The following is a 15,258-nucleotide window of genomic DNA, read 5'->3' as shown; positions in this document are numbered from 1 at the left end:
CTGTGGTGCTCGCTGCGCGCGCGCCAGCGCTCGACGCACGCGAGCCATCGCTCGCTGTGCGCGCTCGCCAGCGCTCGCTGCGCGCGCTCCATCGCTCGCTGCGCGCGCTCCATCGCTCGCTGTGCGCGCGAGCCATTGCTCGCTGTGCGCGCGAGCCATCGCTCGCTGTGCGCGGAGCCATCGCTCGCTGTGCGCGAGTAATTCCGCGCGATCAACGATGGGCGCAGCGCTCGTGGCACGCGAGCTTGCGCTCGCTGCGCACGAGGCTGCGCGCCCTTGCGCGAGGCAGTGCGCGTTGTGGCGCAGCTCGCTTGCTGCCCACACGCGACTGCCATGGCTTGCCTTTCGCCCATGCCCATTCGTCCATAGCTCGTGGCCCACGACACAAGGCAGGGCTGCTGCCTTGTGCTCGTGCACCATGCCTTGCTCATTGCATTCGTGCCGCACGGGCGACGAGCTCCCTTGCTCGTCGTCGCATGCCCGCACTATACAACACCCCTTAAGGGTAACACGAAGCGTCCATTGCTTTGTGCGTGCAAGTTATATGAACGAATCGCATAAAAATTTAAAATTTATATTTAAAATTAATGACAAATTAATAAAAATATTAATTTCATAATTTTAGGGCGAAAAATCGAAAATTTATTATTCAATTGATTTCCGATTATCATGGATTCAAGCCTAGGTCATAAAAATTTAAAATTTATCATAAATTTACAATTTTTATGGTGGTTTTTAATCATAGGTTTCTAATTAAATTATAATTAATTATGAAAATCAAATTAATTCTAATTTTCAACAAATTAATCATAATTACAAATTAGATTGCATAATTAACAAGGCTAGGCATTCAAACTTGTTAAACATATACAGTAGGTCAATCAAAAATTCAAGATTTATCAACAAGAATCGCAAATATTTAATTTAACATCTTAAATTTACGAAATTTTGCATTCGAAAAACTAAAACCTTCGAAAAGTCATAGTTAGGCTTCGAATTTGAGAATTCTGGGTTCGGCAGAAAAATATTATTTTTGTCAAAATTTTAGAATGCCTTTTACATGCGGAATTGACACAAAAATCACTCCATTTGGATGAGTAACGAAGAAACTGCCGAAAAACTGCGTACGTATAATTAAATAAACGCAATTTGCAATTAATTAACAATTACGAAAATTAATCACCCCTTTTAATTCTTGCAAATTTGTAATATTTAACCATGTTCATGCAATTTAGATTATGAAAATAATAAGGGGCTCGTGATACCACTGTTAGGTTATGATACATATGACAATACATAAATCATGCGGAAACAACCATTAAGCCAGGAATACATATTATTTACACATAATCATATAGCATAATTTAGATGCATACTCTTTGTTGCGTGCCTTCCCTAGCTGCGCCCAAACCGAACAAGAACAAGTCTTTAGGACTCCAAGTGTCGTCCCTCCGTAGATAGTCCACAGCACGTCCGGATCCGCCTTAAGATTGACCAACTAGAATCGCCCTTAAGGTACTAGAATTTTCGGCACTCTTAGGTAAGAAATATGGCTGAATTTTTCTCTCAAAACTCACTTTGAATACTTGAATTAATCTCTAAAAATATGTGACCCTAGGCACGTATTTATAGAGTTATGGAAAGGGAATTGGAATCCTAGTAGGATACGAATTAATTAAACTTAGAATCCTACTAGAACTCTAATTAATTAATTTATCCTTTTAGGAATAGGAATTTAATCATATACTAATTCTAATAGTTTTAGTAATTGTAATCCCCCGTAATATTATACATTTTATTAATATATTTTAACGTATAGTTAATTATATTTAAATAGAATTTACGAAATTTAGAAATGAATATGTAACTTACGAATATTTATTTTTATACATTTTAAATTTCACTCCGCAAGTTTCAGGAGCAATGGATAGGCAAGAGGCCACAAATATTTTGAAGTCATAAATAGTTAATTAGCTCTTTTATGTTTTAAAGAATAAGTAGCAAAGCTACAACAGTTTAAGGTTAAAGTTTATTGAAGTTTGAAATGTTCTTTATTATTTTCAAGGATATAATAAACCTTTATAGAGTCAGCAATAGAAGTTAAAGTATTTTTTTTCCAATTTGGGAATTCCATAATTCGCCAACAGTAGTTTAAATTTATATCATAGAACCTTTACTTTATTTTAGGACAAACTCGATGTTACGATTTAGGAAGTGTTATCAACATTTTGTTTCGAGGAATAAAGCTAGATTATAGATAATCCAAATGATCATGAGTTTATTTTGGGCACCCGAATGGGAATATTATTACTTATTTGTTGTGATTGAACTTCCATTCATTGGTTTTCAAATTGTATGTCCTTGATGGGGATATTTTCTTGAATGAGTGACGATGATTGCTCTATTATTGGTGTACATTCTTGAATAAGTGTTTGTTGATGCGATCTCTATGATCAAATCTAAATTTCTTTCGTAGAGGGGAAATATGAGTTATGGATCGTAGAGTAATTAATTTTAGGTCGCACACTAGAATGTCAAGCAATAATGACTTAGTTGTCGCTATTCGCCTCTTGACGGAAAAGATGATCCAAGAGAGAATTGAGCGTCCCGATTCTGCTGGGGACATGTTTAAAAAGACTAGCCAAAGTTAAGTCACCATACTTTAAGGGGGAAACTGATCTTACTTTTTAGAGAACTAGGTTAGAGAGTTCAAGAAACTGTTTGGGGATTTGAACTGTCTTGAGAACATGAGAGTGGGTCAAGTTGTACTGTACTTGGAAGATGAAGCTGATTTATGGTGGAGAGAAAATGGGGTTAGACTTAGCGCTGTTGAGAGATTCAATTGGGATTCGTTTTTTTTACTGCCTTAAGGAAACCCCTTTTATGAGAAAGCAAAAGGCACAAAAATTCATAAACCTTAGGATGGAATAGACTAAGTTTGTACAAGTCTAAGATAGACGTACTGTGAAATTCAGAAAGTAAATGTAAGGAACCATATTGGAAGATTGACCTCGTATAGATGTTTTGGGTAGTCCAAGAACCTTTGGTTATTTCTGTAATGCGAGTGAGGAAATTGATGAATAGGGAGCGTGAACTATTTTTCTGTAGGGTGCTAGATGGGAGTAAAGAAATTGGAGTCAAGATCGAGGACGTTCCCATGGTGAATGAATTCTTTGATGTGTTTCCGAGTGAAATTGCCAGTACGTCACCAGCTAGAGCCCTTGAGTTCACAATAGAGTCGAATCCCGGACCGACACCTATATCCAGAGCACTTGATAGACACCTCTTGGAATGAGTGAATTGAAGACATAGTTTCAAGAATTGTTCGATGAGGGTTATATTAGGCCTAATGCATCACCACGGGGAGCTCTAGCGTTGTTTATTAAGAAGAAAGATGAGAGTGTGAGATTGTGTATCGATTTTAGGGAGCTAAGCAATGTAACCATCAAGAACAAGTATCCTTTGCCTAGGATAGATGACATATTGGGTCAATTGAATTGGGCGAGTGTGTTCTTGAAGACTGATTGTGTTTGAAGTATCACCAATTGAGGATAGCTGATAAGGGCCTATAAGACCTCATTAGGACTCGTTATTGTCATTATGGGTTTAGAGTAATGTCGTTTGGGTTAACCAATGCACATGCCATAATTATGGATTTGATGGATGAGATTTTCTACGAATTCCGAATTAAGTTTGTTATGATGTTATTGATGATATCCCTATTTAAGCAAGGAATGAGAAAGAGCATGACAAACACTTGAGGATTACTTGGAGACGCTTAGGAAGAATCTAGTTTTATTAGATGAAGTATACAAATCTTGAAGTCATATGTGTATAAGTGACACCAACGGAAAAGTGAAGGACTAACTTGATTGAGAACTATGTTACGTAAGGGAATAAATCTAAGAGACGATTTGAGTGGTCCAGGATCGTTAGAAATCATTGTTGTCTGGAAAAGATGTAAAGAAATACATGAATTGGCGCAAGAGCTAAGAGAAAAGCCCAAAAGTTATACACCCATGAAAAGCGTAATGAGGTTCGGTAACAAGGAAAAGTTGAACAGAAGGAATTTCTGTAGATCCTGCTAAGATTCAAGCTGTGAGTGAGCGACCTACTCCAAAGAACGTGTCCGATACTTGAAGTTTTCTAAGCCTAGATGACCATTATAGGAGTTGTGAAACACTTTCCGAAGAGAGCAAAACCATTGACCAACTTGTTGAAAGAGGAATCAAAATTCGAGTGGAGTGAGAAATGGGAGAAAGCTTTCTAAATTTTGAAAGAGCGTTTGACTTCCGCACCTGTTGTCGCGTCAATTGAAACTTTATGAAACCAATTACCCTACCCATGACCTAAAGCTAGCCGCTAGTGCGTTCGCCTTGAATGATTTGGAGACATTATCTTTATGGGGCAACATTTGAGATCCTTACCGACCATAAAAGTCTAAAATTTTGGCAAAAAGGTCTAGTGAATCTTGGGAACGAGATTGAAATGAGTATTTCTTTCCACCCTGCAACCGATAGACAAGACTGAGATTACTACAAAATATATGTTGAGATCCTGTGTTATTGACTTTAAGGGTAATTGGGAAGACCAACTAGAGTGACTGAATTTCTTACAACAATAGTTACTATGCGAGCATTAAGATGACACCTTTTTGAGGAAATGTATGGAAAGAAGCGTATAAGTCCCACTTGCTGGAATGATTTTGGTGAAAATATAGTATTGGGGCCAGAATTTGTTGAAGAGAATTATCCAGAGTTGTTCCCGGAGATGAGTTACGAGGGCGTAACTCGTTTTCTTTAAGAGGGGTAGAATGCGATAGAAATTCGCGCTTTTTACCTATTTTTATGGCAAGTGTATGCACTTTATGCTCATTTTTAGCAACTTATACATGTTGGTGCAAAGTAAATAGATTCTCCGCATAAGAAAAAGATGTTCATAAGTAACACAAGCAACTTTAAGTTGGCAAAAGAGTGCACATGAGTGCACAAGTACTTCTCCAGTAAGAACAAGTTGAAAAGTTTGGAAAAATGTTTCAATTTTCGTGTCAAGTTTCGGGACGAAACTTCTTTTAAGAGGGGTAGATTGTAATCCCCCGTAATATTATACATTTTATTAATATATTGTAACGTATAGTTAATTATATTTAAATAGAATTTACGAAATTTAGAAATGAATATGTAACTTACGAATATTTATTTTTATACATTTTAAATGTTTCAACGATTTATGAAATCAAAACTAATTTTAAAATTTGATGTTGAAAAGAACTCGGATTTCGAAAAACGATTGAATTTAGAAAACAATCCTAAAAGATTTTGGATTGAAATCCTAAAACTAAATCCCAAACTCTAGCCCAAATGGGTGAAGCCCAAAATAATAAAACCCAAGGAATCTCCTCTCTTCCTCTTCTATTTCACGTGAAATCAATTAGCAAAGCCAAAACCCTTCCCTTTTCAATTTCACGTGAAAATCAAAAAAAAAGCAAAACCCTCCTCTCTCCTTCCCTCCTTCACGTGTAACCTTGCTGGCCGCCGACCCAGCCACCGGACCACCGTCGACCCAGCCACCGGACCACCGTCATCCTCGCTGGTAACCCCCTCTCCTTCCTCTCCTTTTCTATTTCGTTCTTTTCTTGCTGCTTCGTTCTCCTTCTCATGGTTACTTAGCTTTCCTCCTCCTCACTCACGTTTCTGTTATTGCGCAGCCACCACTCCATCGGTGTCGCTGCAACCCCTACCGCCGTCGTCCTCACAGCAGTCGCACACCTGCTGTCACGCTGCTGCACCGACCATCAGCTCCCTCTCTCCTTTCTCCTTTCGCACGCAACAAGCACAGCCACCACCCACCGGCGCCACAGCTGCGGTGTCTAGCCTTTGTGGCCCTTCCAGATCCTGTTGCCGCACCTCCCTGCCTGCTGCCGCCGCCCCTTTCCCGTCGGCAAACTCATTCTCTCTCTCTTGGTTAATTCTTAAACCCTTAAAACTAATTAATGTTTTAATTACGTTTTATTAATATAATTCATGTTTTACTTGAATTAAATTATAGTTTTTACAAATTAATGATGAATTTTAGATTTTAAGTTTTGCGTAATTAATAATTTAATTTTCAGATTATGCAATTTGATTGAAATAATGATTTTAATTATTAAAGTATGAATGTTTAAGGTTTTAATGGTTTTAAATTATGGTAGGATGATTGTGGATTATTAAAATTATTGTTGGGATGTTCTAAGCATGTTACTTTGGTCTATTGCTGGAAATTTAAAGTATAATGTTTGCGAAGAGTTTTCAACGAATTTCAATCACTAATTCAATAATTATGATGCTAGGAAATCAAATGTGCACGTTTCAATGTTACGGAATGTTCTAAATATGTTTAGGATGTATTTAGAATGCTTTGTTATTGTTGTGAGTGATTAGAAGTTGATTGGGAATATTTGTTGGTTGTTTTAGGCGGAGAATTCTCTTTAGGCGACTTCTCAAAGTGTTAAAGTGGCCTATTAGTTTGTTTACACAAGGTACGTACATACCTGTGTGCTTGGAATGTGTGCTAATTGTTGAAACCATGTTGAATTATTGATGAACTTGGTTATGTTAATGTTGTGGATGAACTTAGTCAGGTTGAAATTGCATGTTCGATACTGTTGGATGAACATATTAAACCTTTATTGCATTTTGAGGATTATAACATGTTAGTATGGAAGATTGATGCAAACATGTTTTATTGGGAACACTAGATTATTTAGTATATAATTCAGATCAGTTAATTGTTGTTCCCTTTTTAGCTTTTCACTACTTTATGAGGGCGGAGGACCTCATTTAGTAAGTTGAAACCTTATACCCATATTCAGGGGTTGATCAGTATTAAAGAAAAGATTGGAGTTAATTGGAATGAGTCTTGTTTGATGCCTTTGTGATCACTTACTCAATTCCAAGATAAAAACAGTTATAAATAAATGTGAGTTGCATGCCTTATGTGATTGTTGAGTCATAACAGGGTGTCAATTTGTAAATCACGTAAAGTGAAACTGAGTAGCAATAGCTTTAGACTGTGCACGTCTAAAGTGACGGACAAACAGGAGTTGGGGTTCATGGTGGTAGCCCATGGCCTTTCATTCGGACCGGATTGATCACCGCGTCCTATTTTCAGTCAAACGTTCCTCGATATCGCAGGTCACTGAGGTTACGGAGTCGCGCCCGTACCTCGCCTAGCTAGAAAACTCGGTCCATTGCCTATTTCAATTAAATTAATATTATTGTTATAAAAGTCTAGTCCAGTCTAGCTTAGTCTAGTTAAGTATGGTCGTCAGGTTATCATGCTTTGTCTGCCCTTAATTATGTTTAATAGTATCATGTTAGGATTATTATTGCTTTAGTATGTAGTACTCAGCTTTGCTGATTACGTGCTTTGTTTGTGTGTGTTGATCATGGCTATGCCTATTGATCCTGTGATGACCCATCTTTGGTGAGCAGTCTCTAAGGATCAATAAGCGTTGCCCATCTACAGGTTTGAAGATGATGCATCATTGGGATCGGGATTAGAGAGCTTATAGTTCTATTTGTTTAATTAAGTGATTTAATTTGTTAACTTATATTTGAAAGTTGTCGTACTATTCGTATTTCTTTATTTCCGTTAATTGGTTTTGGACTTAATATGTAATCAATTATTTATGAACCTAAAAGTTAGTTTTATGTTTTCCGCTGCAAAATTCTGAATAAGCCGTACGTTTCCACACGGGCGATAATGCCTTGATAATTCTCTATAGTTATATTTATAAAAGGGTTGTTTTAGAAAAAAGGAATTGTCGGGGTGTTACAAAGTGGTATCTAGAAGCTAAGGTTTTACTTTAATAAATTTTTAGGCGCCTAACTATCTAGTTATTTAAAATAAATTTCTTAAAAATCGAGATTCTACGTATTATAGTGTTCAAAAATTGGTACTTTTTTTTTGGGGGGCCGATTTCATTTTACCTTGTTTGAAAGTATACGATATTCCTTATTTACGTTCGAAATCAAATTATTTTTCCAAGTTAAAGTGATACTTTGGACATTTATTTTTTTTATTATTTATTATTCAAACAAATAAATAAAAATAATATGAATACATTTTTTTTTAAAAAGGAGTTCAATTTTTTTTAAGTTGTTTCAAGAGTTAGAATTCGTTAATTAGGAAATATAAATCTTTTCGAATTAATAACTTTATTCTCGAATTTATTCGCTACGCATTTTCTTAACTTATTTCATTTTACTTATGTTATATTTTTATTTATGTTATTACTCTACGTTATAATTTTATTATATTTTCGTCCTTTTATTTCGTTATATAAATGATTCTAATGCTTTAGTTTATGAGAGATGGGTAGTATAAGAAGGGCATATAAGATAGAATTATATGTGCATTAGTAGCTAGTCAATGATAAGAAATTGATTGTTATGTATGTGCATGTGCTAATTGTTTAAGTGTTACATTTACAAGTGCATAAAGAATTGTTTGATTCCACCAAACTTATCGATTACTGAACCTTGTTTATGTTTTGGCTGGAAAATCGTTAGTGAGACCTTGAATTGTGTATTTCAGGGATAAAATGTTTCTTTCCAAGTATACCAATATAGGATCCTTCGAGAAACTTGATATAGAAACCCCAGATATTTATGTGAAGAAAATTGTGTTTGGATGTGAATATTATGCTAAGGTTCAAGGGCAACCTATCTTAATGAGAAAGGATATCATAGCAGCCACTATCATTAATTGCTTACCTAACAAATTTCCATACCTAGAACTCAAGGAAAAGTTTAAAGACATGCATTCTGATAATGGAACTCCAAACTTGGCTAAGTATGGAACTTGGGATGGTAGATGGAAATATGATTCAGAAATTCTGACCACCGTTATTGAAGCGGCAGAAAGTGGGTTTAGAGACGGTAAAATCGTAGGGAGTCATGTTGGGGATTCAGTTACAGAAGAACCTATGGGAATTAGTGTAAATAATGACCTAGAGGAAAATGATGTAGCTGTGGAGAATGAGAATGTAGGTGTTGAGGCAGAGTATCCTAACCCAGCGGCTCATGAGCCAACCATTGAGATCTCTAGTGATTCGGATGCAGAGCTCGAAAGTGAACAGGAGATGGCAAGTGAGCCTAATCAAGATGAAGACATGGGTGAAGATGCAAACCCTGAGGAAGACCCCGATGAAGACCCTGAAGAAGAGTTTGATGATTTTGAGATCTAAATTTCACTCCGCAAGTTTCAGGAGCAATGGATAGGCAAGAGGCCACAAATATTTTGAAGTCATAAATAGTTAATTAGCTCTTTTATGTTTTAAAGAATAAGTAGCAAAGCTACAACAGTTTAAGGTTAAAGTTTATTGAAGTTTGAAATGTTCTTTATTATTTTCAAGGATATAATAAACCTTTATAGAGTCAGCAATAGAAGTTAAAGTATTTTTTTTCCAATTTGGGAATTCCATAATTCGCCAACAGTAGTTTAAATTTATATCATAGAACCTTTACTTTATTTTAGGACAAACTCGATGTTACGATTTAGGAAGTGTTATCAACATTTTGTTTCGAGGAATAAAGCTAGATTATAGATAATCCAAATGATCATGAGTTTATTTTGGGCACCCGAATGGGAATATTATTACTTATTTGTTGTGATTGAACTTCCATTCATTGGTTTTCAAATTGTATGTCCTTGATGGGGATATTTTCTTGAATGAGTGACGATGATTGCTCTATTATTGGTGTACATTCTTGAATAAGTGTTTGTTGATGCGATCTCTATGATCAAATCTAAATTTCTTTCGTAGAGGGGAAATATGAGTTATGGATCGTAGAGTAATTAAGTTTAGGTCGCACACTAGAATGTCAAGCAATAATGACTTAGTTGTCGCTATTCGCCTCTTGACGGAAAAGATGATCCAAGAGAGAATTGAGCGTCCCGATTCTGCTGGGGACATGTTTAAAAAGACTAGCCAAAGTTAAGTCACCATACTTTAAGGGGGAAACTGATCTTACTTTTTAGAGAACTAGGTTAGAGAGTTCAAGAAACTGTTTGGGGATTTGAACTGTCTTGAGAACATGAGAGTGGGTCAAGTTGTACTGTACTTGGAAGATGAAGCTGATTTATGGTGGAGAGAAAATGGGGTTAGACTTAGCGCTGTTGAGAGATTCAATTGGGATTCGTTTTTTTTACTGCCTTAAGGAAACCCCTTTTATGAGAAAGCAAAAGGCACAAAAATTCATAAACCTTAGGATGGAATTGACTAAGTTTGTACAAGTCTAAGATAGACGTACTGTGAAATTCAGAAAGTAAATGTAAGGAACCATATTGGAAGATTGACCTCGTATAGATGTTTTGGGTAGTCCAAGAACCTTTGGTTATTTCTGTAATGCGAGTGAGGAAATTGATGAATAGGGAGCGTGAACTATTTTTCTGTAGGGTGCTAGATGGGAGTAAAGAAATTGGAGTCAAGATCGAGGACGTTCCCATGGTGAATGAATTCTTTGATGTGTTTCCGAGTGAAATTGCCAGTACGTCACCAGCTAGAGCCCTTGAGTTCACAATAGAGTCGAATCCCGGACCGACACCTATATCCAGAGCACTTGATAGACACCTCTTGGAATGAGTGAATTGAAGACATAGTTTCAAGAATTGTTCGATGAGGGTTATATTAGGCCTAATGCATCACCACGGGGAGCTCTGGCGTTGTTTATTAAGAAGAAAGATGAGAGTGTGAGATTGTGTATCGATTTTAGGGAGCTAAGCAATGTAACCATCAAGAACAAGTATCCTTTGCCTAGGATAGATGACATATTGGGTCAATTGAATTGGGCGAGTGTGTTCTTGAAGACTGATTGTGTTTGAAGTATCACCAATTGAGGATAGCTGATAAGGGCCTATAAGACCTCATTAGGACTCGTTATTGTCATTATGGGTTTAGAGTAATGTCGTTTGGGTTAACCAATGCACATGCCATAATTATGGATTTGATGGATGAGATTTTCTACGAATTCCGAATTAAGTTTGTTATGATGTTATTGATGATATCCCTATTTATGCAAGGAATGAGAAAGAGCATGACAAACACTTGAGGATTACTTGGAGACGCTTAGGAAGAATCTAGTTTTATTAGATGAAGTATACAAATCTTGAAGTCATATGTGTATAAGTGACACCAACGGAAAAGTGAAGGACTAACTTGATTGAGAACTATGTTACGTAAGGGAATAAATCTAAGAGACGATTTGAGTGGTCCAGGATCGTTAGAAATCATTGTTGTCTGGAAAAGATGTAAAGAAATACATGAATTGGCGCAAGAGCTAAGAGAAAAGCCCAAAAGTTATACACCCATGAAAAGCGTAATGAGGTTCGGTAACAAGGAAAAGTTGAACAGAAGGAATTTCTGTAGATCCTGCTAAGATTCAAGCTGTGAGTGAGCGACCTACTCCAAAGAACGTGTCCGATACTTGAAGTTTTCTAAGCCTAGATGACCATTATAGGAGTTGTGAAACACTTTCCGAAGAGAGCAAAACCATTGACCAACTTGTTGAAAGAGGAATCAAAATTCGAGTGGAGTGAGAAATGGGAGAAAGCTTTCTAAATTTTGAAAGAGCGTTTGACTTCCGCACCTGTTGTCGCGTCAATTGAAACTTTATGAAACCAATTACCCTACCCATGACCTAAAGCTAGCCGCTAGTGCGTTCGCCTTGAATGATTTGGAGACATTATCTTTATGGGGCAACATTTGAGATCCTTACCGACCATAAAAGTCTAAAATTTTGGCAAAAAGGTCTAGTGAATCTTGGGAACGAGATTGAAATGAGTATTTCTTTCCACCCTGCAACCGATAGACAAGACTGAGATTACTACAAAATATATGTTGAGATCCTGTGTTATTGACTTTAAGGGTAATTGGGAAGACCAACTAGAGTGACTGAATTTCTTACAACAATAGTTACTATGCGAGCATTAAGATGACACCTTTTTGAGGAAATGTATGGAAAGAAGCGTATAAGTCCCACTTGCTGGAATGATTTTGGTGAAAATATAGTATTGGGGCCAGAATTTGTTGAAGAGAATTATCCAGAGTTGTTCCCGGAGATGAGTTACGAGGGCGTAACTCGTTTTCTTTAAGAGGGGTAGAATGCGATAGAAATTCGCGCTTTTTACCTATTTTTATGGCAAGTGTATGCACTTTATGCTCATTTTTAGCAACTTATACATGTTGGTGCAAAGTAAATAGATTCTCCGCATAAGAAAAAGATGTTCATAAGTAACACAAGCAACTTTAAGTTGGCAAAAGAGTGCACATGAGTGCACAAGTACTTCTCCAGTAAGAACAAGTTGAAAAGTTTGGAAAAATGTTTCAATTTTCGTGTCAAGTTTCGGGACGAAACTTCTTTTAAGAGGGGTAGATTGTAATCCCCCGTAATATTATACATTTTATTAATATATTTTAACGTATAGTTAATTATATTTAAATAGAATTTACGAAATTTAGAAATGAATATGTAACTTACGAATATTTATTTTTATACATTTTAAATGTTTCAACGATTTATGAAATCAAAACTAATTTTAAAATTTGATGTTGAAAAGAACTCGGATTTCGAAAAACGATTGAATTTAGAAAACAATCCTAAAAGATTTTGGATTGAAATCCTAAAACTAAATCCCAAACTCTAGCCCAAATGGGTGAAGCCCAAAATAATAAAACCCAAGGAATCTCCTCTCTTCCTCTTCTATTTCACGTGAAATCAATTAGCAAAGCCAAAACCCTTCCCTTTTCAATTTCACGTGAAAATCAAAAAAAAAGCAAAACCCTCCTCTCTCCTTCCCTCCTTCACGTGTAACCTTGCTGGCCGCCGACCCAGCCACCGGACCACCGTCGACCCAGCCACCGGACCACCGTCATCCTCGCTGGTAACCCCCTCTCCTTCCTCTCCTTTTCTATTTCGTTCTTTTCTTGCTGCTTCGTTCTCCTTCTCATGGTTACTTAGCTTTCCTCCTCCTCACTCACGTTTCTGTTATTGCGCAGCCACCACTCCATCGGTGTCGCTGCAACCCCTACCGCCGTCGTCCTCACAGCAGTCGCACACCTGCTGTCACGCTGCTGCACCGACCATCAGCTCCCTCTCTCCTTTCTCCTTTCGCACGCAACAAGCACAGCCACCACCCACCGGCGCCACAGCTGCGGTGTCTAGCCTTTGTGGCCCTTCCAGATCCTGTTGCCGCACCTCCCTGCCTGCTGCCGCCGCCCCTTTCCCGTCGGCAAACTCATTCTCTCTCTCTTGGTTAATTCTTAAACCCTTAAAACTAATTAATGTTTTAATTACGTTTTATTAATATAATTCATGTTTTACTTGAATTAAATTATAGTTTTTACAAATTAATGATGAATTTTAGATTTTAAGTTTTGCGTAATTAATAATTTAATTTTCAGATTATGCAATTTGATTGAAATAATGATTTTAATTATTAAAGTATGAATGTTTAAGGTTTTAATGGTTTTAAATTATGGTAGGATGATTGTGGATTATTAAAATTATTGTTGGGATGTTCTAAGCATGTTACTTTGGTCTATTGCTGGAAATTTAAAGTATAATGTTTGCGAAGAGTTTTCAACGAATTTCAATCACTAATTCAATAATTATGATGCTAGGAAATCAAATGTGCACGTTTCAATGTTACGGAATGTTCTAAATATGTTTAGGATGTATTTAGAATGCTTTGTTATTGTTGTGAGTGATTAGAAGTTGATTGGGAATATTTGTTGGTTGTTTTAGGCGGAGAATTCTCTTTAGGCGACTTCTCAAAGTGTTAAAGTGGCCTATTAGTTTGTTTACACAAGGTACGTACATACCTGTGTGCTTGGAATGTGTGCTAATTGTTGAAACCATGTTGAATTATTGATGAACTTGGTTATGTTAATGTTGTGGATGAACTTAGTCAGGTTGAAATTGCATGTTCGATACTGTTGGATGAACATATTAAACCTTTATTGCATTTTGAGGATTATAACATGTTAGTATGGAAGATTGATGCAAACATGTTTTATTGGGAACACTAGATTATTTAGTATATAATTCAGATCAGTTAATTGTTGTTCCCTTTTTAGCTTTTCACTACTTTATGAGGGCGGAGGACCTCATTTAGTAAGTTGAAACCTTATACCCATATTCAGGGGTTGATCAGTATTAAAGAAAAGATTGGAGTTAATTGGAATGAGTCTTGTTTGATGCCTTTGTGATCACTTACTCAATTCCAAGATAAAAACAGTTATAAATAAATGTGAGTTGCATGCCTTATGTGATTGTTGAGTCATAACAGGGTGTCAATTTGTAAATCACGTAAAGTGAAACTGAGTAGCAATAGCTTTAGACTGTGCACGTCTAAAGTGACGGACAAACAGGAGTTGGGGTTCATGGTGGTAGCCCATGGCCTTTCATTCGGACCGGATTGATCACCGCGTCCTATTTTCAGTCAAACGTTCCTCGATATCGCAGGTCACTGAGGTTACGGAGTCGCGCCCGTACCTCGCCTAGCTAGAAAACTCGGTCCATTGCCTATTTCAATTAAATTAATATTATTGTTATAAAAGTCTAGTCCAGTCTAGCTTAGTCTAGTTAAGTATGGTCGTCAGGTTATCATGCTTTGTCTGCCCTTAATTATGTTTAATAGTATCATGTTAGGATTATTATTGCTTTAGTATGTAGTACTCAGCTTTGCTGATTACGTGCTTTGTTTGTGTGTGTTGATCATGGCTATGCCTATTGATCCTGTGATGACCCATCTTTGGTGAGCAGTCTCTAAGGATCAATAAGCGTTGCCCATCTACAGGTTTGAAGATGATGCATCATTGGGATCGGGATTAGAGAGCTTATAGTTCTATTTGTTTAATTAAGTGATTTAATTTGTTAACTTATATTTGAAAGTTGTCGTACTATTCGTATTTCTTTATTTCCGTTAATTGGTTTTGGACTTAATATGTAATCAATTATTTATGAACCTAAAAGTTAGTTTTATGTTTTCCGCTGCAAAATTCTGAATAAGCCGTACGTTTCCACACGGGCGATAATGCCTTGATAATTCTCTATAGTTATATTTATAAAAGGGTTGTTTTAGAAAAAGGGAATTGTCGGGGTGTTACAGGAATCATGCATGAACACAAACTCACACACACACGGCAGCCACGAGGGCCGCCCATGCGTGTGCGTGCGAGCAGCAGCCCACGCAGCGAGGCCATGGCCTTGG

The 15,258-nt window shown here is 36.9% G+C and overlaps 1 long non-coding RNA gene across 1 annotated transcript; it reads left to right on the top strand.

Moving 5' to 3' along the window:
* Positions 1-6,558: 6,558 nt before the first annotated feature.
* On the top strand, positions 6,559-15,046 carry LOC130467980 (uncharacterized). Its single transcript, XR_008928187.1, has 2 exons — positions 6,559-7,377; positions 13,856-15,046. It is a non-coding gene; the product is annotated as an uncharacterized lncRNA (long non-coding RNA).
* The last annotated feature ends 212 nt before the right edge of the window (positions 15,047-15,258 follow it).

Source organism: Spinacia oleracea, chromosome 2, assembly GCF_020520425.1.
Source record: "Spinacia oleracea cultivar Varoflay chromosome 2, BTI_SOV_V1, whole genome shotgun sequence".
In the NCBI taxonomy this organism is placed as follows: domain Eukaryota; kingdom Viridiplantae; phylum Streptophyta; class Magnoliopsida; order Caryophyllales; family Amaranthaceae; genus Spinacia; species Spinacia oleracea.
The sequence above is the reverse complement of the archived record's forward strand: the minus strand, read 5'-3'. Positions and strand labels throughout refer to the sequence as shown.